Genomic DNA, 7,297 nt, shown 5'->3' on the forward strand with positions numbered 1-7,297 from the left:
TGTTATGATACAGCATTTATGCATCTTGTTCATCTCATCATCTTGTTCTTCCGCTTATGTTCTTTTCTTATTTTATTTTTTATGTATTATTTTTTATTGTTTATGAAAAATTGCTGGCTACTGGAAAAAACAATTTCCAGAAGGAGACCTCATGAGGGATCAATAAAGTTTTACCTTACCTTACCTTACCTTATGTCATGCTAAAGCATGACATTTTATGTCATGTTATAGCATTCATATCATGCTAAAAGATGACATTTTATGTCATGCTAAAGCATGATATTTTATGTCATGTTATAGCATGTTTGTCATGCTAAGGCAGGACATTTTATGTCATGTTACTGCATTTATGTCATGCTAAAGCATGATATTTTATGTCATGTTATAGCATTGATTTCACGTTATAACATGACATTTTATGTCATGTTATAGCATTTTTGTCATGCTAAAGCATGATATTTTATGTCATGTTACTGCATTTATGTCATGCTAAAGCATGATATTTTATGTCATGTTATAGCATGTTTGTCATGCTAAGGCAGGACATTTTACGTCATGTTACTGCAGTTATGTCATGCTAAAGCATGATATTGTATGTCATGTTATAGCATTGATTTCACGTTATAACATGACATTTTATGTCATGCTAAAACATGACATTTATGTCATGTTACTGCATTTATGTCATGCTAAAGCATTACATTTTATGTCATGTTATAGCATTTATGTCATGCTTTAGCATGACATTTTATGTCATGTTACCGCAGTTATGTCATGCTAAAGCATGATATTTTATGTCATGTTATAGCATTCATGTCATGTTATAACATGACATTTTATGTCATGTTACTGCAGTTATGTCATGCTAAAGCATGATATTTTATGTCATGTTATAGCATTCATGTCATGTTATAACATGACATTTTATGTCATGTTATAGCATTTATGTTATGCTAAAGCATGACATTTTTTGTCATGTTATAGCATTTATGTCATGCTAAAGCATAACATTTTATGTTATGATACAGCATTTATGTCATGCTAAAGCATGATATTTTATGTCATGTTATAGCATGTTTGTCATGCTAAGGCAGGACATTTTATGTCATGTTACTGCATTTATGTCATGCTAAAGCATGATATTTTATGTCATGTTATAGCATGTTTGTCATGCTAAGGCAGGACATTTTACGTCATGTTACTGCAGTTATGTCATGCTAAAGCATGATATTGTATGTCATGTTATAGCATTGATTCCACGTTATAACATGACATTTTATGTCATGCTAAAACATGACATTTTATGTCATGTTACTGCATTTGTCATGCTAAAGCATTACATTTTATGTCATGTTATAGCATTTATGTCATGCTTTAGCATGACATTTTATGTCATGTTACTGCAGTTATGTCATGCTAAAGCATGATATTTTATGTCATCTTATAGCATTTATGTCATGCTAAAGCATAACATTTTATGTCATGTCACTGGAGTTATGTCATGCTAAAGCATAACATTTTATGTTATGATACAGCATTTATGTCATGCTAAAGCATGATATTTTATGTCATGTTATAGCATTTTTGTCATGCTAAGGCAGGACATTTTACGTCATGTTACTGCATTTATGTCATGCTAAAGCATGATATTTTATGTCATGTTATAGCATTGATTTCACGTTATAACATGACATAAAATGTCATGTTACTGCATTTATGTCATGCTAAAGCATTACATTTTATGTCATGTTATAGCATTTATGTCATGCTTTAGCATGACATTTTATGTCATGTTACTGCAGTTATGTCATGCTAAAGCATGATATTTTATGTCATCTTATAGCATTTTTGTCATGCTAAAGCATAACATTTTATGTTATGATACAGCATTTATGTCATGCTAAAGCATGATATTTTATGTCATGTTATAGCATGTTTGTCATGCTAAGGCAGGACATTTTACGTCATGTTACTGCATTTATGTCATGCTAAAGCATGATATTTTATGTCATGTTATAGCATTGATTTCACGTTATAACATGACATTTTATGTCATGTTACTGCATTTATGTCATGCTAAAGCATTACATGTTATGTCATGTTATAGCATTTATGTCATGCTTTAGCATGACATTTTATGTCATGTTACTGCAGTTATGTCATGCTAAAGCATGATATTTTATGTCATGTTATAGCATTCATGTCATGTTATAACATGACATTTTATGTCATGTTATAGCATTTATGTTATGCTAAAGCATGACATTTTTTGTCATGTTATAGCATTTATGTCATGCTAAAGCATGATATTTCATGTGATGTTATAGCAATTATGTCATGCTAAAGCATAATGTTTTATGTCATGTTATAGCATTCATGTCATGCTAAAGCAAGATATTTTATGGCATGTTACAGCATTTATGTCATGCTTTAGCATGACATTTTATGTCATGTTACTGCAGTTATGTCATGCTAAAGCAATATATTTTATGTCATTTTATAGCATTTATGTCATGCTAAAACATGACATTTTATGTCATGATACTGCATTTATGTCATGCTAAAGCATGATATTTTATGGCATGTAACAGCATTTATGTCATGCTAAAGCATGACATTGTATGTCATGTTATAGCATTTATGGCATGTTACAGCATTTATGTCATGCTAAAGCACGATATTTTATGTCATGTTATAGCATTTTTGTCATGCTAAATCATGATATTTTATGTCATGTTACAGCATTTATGTCATGCTAAAGCATGACATTTTATGTCATACTAAAGCATTTATGTCATGCTAAAGCAAGATATTTTATGGCATGTTACAGCATTTATGTCATGCTAAAGCATGATATTTTATGGCATGTTACAGCATTTATGTCATGCTAAATCATGACATTTTATGTCATACTAAAGCATTTATGTCATGCTAAAGCAAGATATTTTATGTCATTTTATAGCATTTATGTCATGCTAAAACATGACATTTTATGTCATGATACTGCATTTATGTCATGCTAAAGCATGATATTTTATGGCATGTAACAGCATTTATGTCATGCTAAAGCATGACATTGTATGTCATGTTATAGCATTTATGGCATGTTACAGCATTTATGTCATGCTAAAGCACGATATTTTATGTCATGTTATAGCATTTTTGTCATGCTAAATCATGATATTTTATGTCATGTTACAGCATTTATGTCATGCTAAAGCATGACATTTTATGTCATACTAAAGCATTTATGTCATGCTAAAGCAAGATATTTTATGGCATGTTACAGCATTTATGTCATGCTAAAGCATGACATTTTATGTCATGTTATAGCATTTATGTCATGTTACTGCATTTATGTCATGCTAAAGGATGATATTTTATGTCATGTTATAGCATTTATGTTATACTAAAGCATGACATTTTACATCATGTTACTGCATTTATGTCATGCTAAAGCATGATATTTTATGGCATGTTACTGCATTTATGTCATGCTAAAGCATGACATTTTACGTCATGTTACTGCATTTATGTCATGCTAAAGCATGATATTTTATGTCATGTTATAGCATTTATGTCATGTTACTGCATTTATGTCATGCTAAAGCATGACATTTTATGGTATGTTACAGCATTTATGTCATGCTAAAGCACGACATTTTACGTCATGTTACTGCATTTATGTCATGCTAAAGCATGATATTGTATGTCATGTTATAGCATTTATTTCACGTTATAACATGATATTTTATGTCATGTTACTGTATTTATGTCATGCTAAAGCACGACATTTTACGTCATGTTACTGCATTTATGTCATGCTAAAGCATGATATTTTATGGCATGTTACAGCATTTATGTCATGCTAAAGCACGACACTTAAGTCATGTTACTGCATTTATGTCATGCTAAAGCATGATATTTTATGGCATGTTACAGCATTTATGTCATGCTAAAGCATGACATTTTATGTCATACTAAAGCATTTATGTCATGCTAAAGGAAGATATTTTGTCATTTTATAGCATTTATGTCATGCTAAAGCATAACATTTTATGTTATGATACAGCATTTATGTCAAGCTAAAGCATGACATTTTATGTCATGTTATAGCATTTATATCATGCTAAAGCATGACATTTTATGTCATCTTATAGCATTTATGTCATGCTAAAGCATAACATTTTATGTCATGTCACTGCAGTTATGTCATGCTAAAGCATAACATTTTATGTTATGATACAGCATTGACTTCACGTTATAACATGACATTTTATGTCATGCTAAAACATGACATTTATGTCATGTTACTGCATTTATGTCATGCTAAAGCATTACATTTTATGTCATGTTATAGCATTTATGACATGCTAAAGCATGATATTTCATGTCATGTTACTGCATTTATGTCATGCTAAAGCATGATATTTCATGTCATGTTACTGCATTTATGTCATGCTAAAGCATGATATTTTATGTCATGTTATAGCATTGATTTCACGTTATAACATGACATTTTATGTCATGCTAAAACATGACATTTTATGTCATGCTAAAACATGACATTTTATGTCATGTTACTGCTTTTATGTCATGCTAAAGCTTAACATTTTATGTCATGTCACTGCAGTTATGTCATGCTAAAGCATAACATTTTATGTTATGATAAAGCATGTTATGACCTCATGAATTCATGTTATGATCTCATGATTTCATGTTATGATCTCGAAATAAATCTCATGATTTCAAGTTATGATCTCATGAATTCATGTTATGATCTCATGAATTCATGTTATGATCTTTTCATGTTATGATCTCGAAATAAATCTCATGATTTCATGTTACGATCTCGTGATTTCATGTTATGATCTCATGATTTTATGTTATGATCTCATGATTTCATGTTATGATCTCGAAATAAATCTCATGATTTCATGTTATGATCTCGAAATAAATCTCATGATTTCATTTTACGATCTCATGATTTCATGTTATGATCTCATGAATTCATGTTATGATCTCATGAATTCATGTTATGATCTTTTCATGTTATGATCTCATGAATTCATGTTATGATCTCGAAATAAATCTCATGATTTCATGTTACGATCTCATGATTTCATGTTATGATCTCATGATTTCATGTTATGATCTCGAAATAAATCTCATGATTTCATGTTACGATCTCGTGATTTCATGTTATGATCTCATGATTTCATTTTATGATCTCGAAATAAATCTCATGATTTCATGTTACGATCTCATGATTTCATGTTATGATCTCATGATTTTATGTTATGATCTCATGATTTCATGTTATGATCTCGAAATAAATCTCATGATTTCATTTTACGATCTCATGATTTCATGTTATGATCTCATGATTTAATTTTATGATCTCATGATTTCATGTTATGATCTCGAAATAAATCTCATGATTTCATGTTACGATCTCATGATTTCATGTTATGATCTTTTCATGTTATGATCTCATGAATTCATGTTATGATCTCGAAATAAATCTCATGATTTCATGTTACGATCTCGTGATTTCATGTTATGATCTCATGATTTCATGTTATGATCTCATGATTTCATGTTATGATCTCGAAATAAATCTCATGATTTCATGTTACGATCTCATGATTTCATGTTATGATCTCATGATTTCATTTTATGATCTCGAAATAAATCTCATGATTTCATGTTACGATCTCATGATTTCATGTTATGATCTCATGATTTTATGTTATGATCTCTATCTCATGAATTTATGTTATGATCTTTTCATGTTATGATCTCATGAATTCATGTTATGATCTCGAAATAAATCTCATGATTTCATGTTACGATCTCGTGATTTCATGTTATGATCTCATGATTTCATGTTATGATCTCGAAATAAATCTCATGATTTCATGTTACGATCTCGTGATTTCATGTTATGATCTCATGATTTCATTTTATGATCTCGAAATAAATCTCATGATTTCATGTTACGATCTCATGATTTCATGTTATGATCTCATGATTTTATGTTATGATCTCATGATTTCATGTTATGATCTCGAAATAAATCTCATGATTTCATTTTACGATCTCATGATTTCATGTTATGATCTCATGATTTAATTTTATGATCTCATGATTTCATGTTATGATCTCGAAATAAATCTCATGATTTCATGTTACGATCTCATGATTTCATGTTATGATCTCATGAATTCATGTTATGATCTTTTCATGTTATGATCTCGAAATAAATCTCATGATTTCATGTTACGATCTCGTGATTTCATGTTATGATCTCATGATTTCATGTTATGATCTCGAAATAAATCTCATGATTTCATGTTACGATCTCATGATTTCATGTTATGATCTCATGATTTCATTTTATGATCTCGAAATAAATCTCATGATTTCATGTTACGATCTCATGATTTCATGTTATGATCTCATGATTTCATGTTATGATCTCGAAATAAATCTCATGATTTCATGTTACGATCTCGTGATTTCATGTTATGATCTCATGATTTCATTTTATGATCTCGAAATAAATCTCATGATTTCATGTTACGATCTCATGATTTCATGTTATGATCTCATGATTTTATGTTATGATCTCATGATTTCATGTTATGATCTCGAAATAAATCTCATGATTTCATTTTACGATCTCATGATTTCATGTTATGATCTCATGATTTAATTTTATGATCTCATGATTTCATGTTATGATCTCGAAATAAATCTCATGATTTCATGTTACGATCTCATGATTTCATGTTATGATCTCATGAATTCATGTTATGATCTTTTCATGTTATGATCTCATGAATTCATGTTATGATCTCGAAATAAATCTCATGATTTCATGTTACGATCTCGTGATTTCATGTTATGATCTCATGATTTCATGTTATGATCTCATGATTTCATGTTATGATCTCGAAATAAATCTCATGATTTCATGTTACGATCTCATGATTTCATGTTATGATCTCATGATTTCATTTTATGATCTCGAAATAAATCTCATGATTTCATGTTACGATCTCATGATTTCATGTTATGATCTCATGATTTTATGTTATGATCTCGATCTCATGAATTTATGTTATGATCTTTTCATGTTATGATCTCATGAATTCATGTTATGATCTCGAAATAAATCTCATGATTTCATGTTACGATCTCGTGATTTCATGTTATGATCTCATGATTTCATGTTATGATCTCGAAATAAATCTCATGATTTCATGTTACGATCTCATGATTTCATATTATG

The sequence above is a fragment of the Callionymus lyra genome, chromosome 18 (genome assembly GCF_982586985.1).
Source record: "Callionymus lyra chromosome 18, fCalLyr1.hap1.1, whole genome shotgun sequence".
In the NCBI taxonomy this organism is placed as follows: domain Eukaryota; kingdom Metazoa; phylum Chordata; class Actinopteri; order Syngnathiformes; family Callionymidae; genus Callionymus; species Callionymus lyra.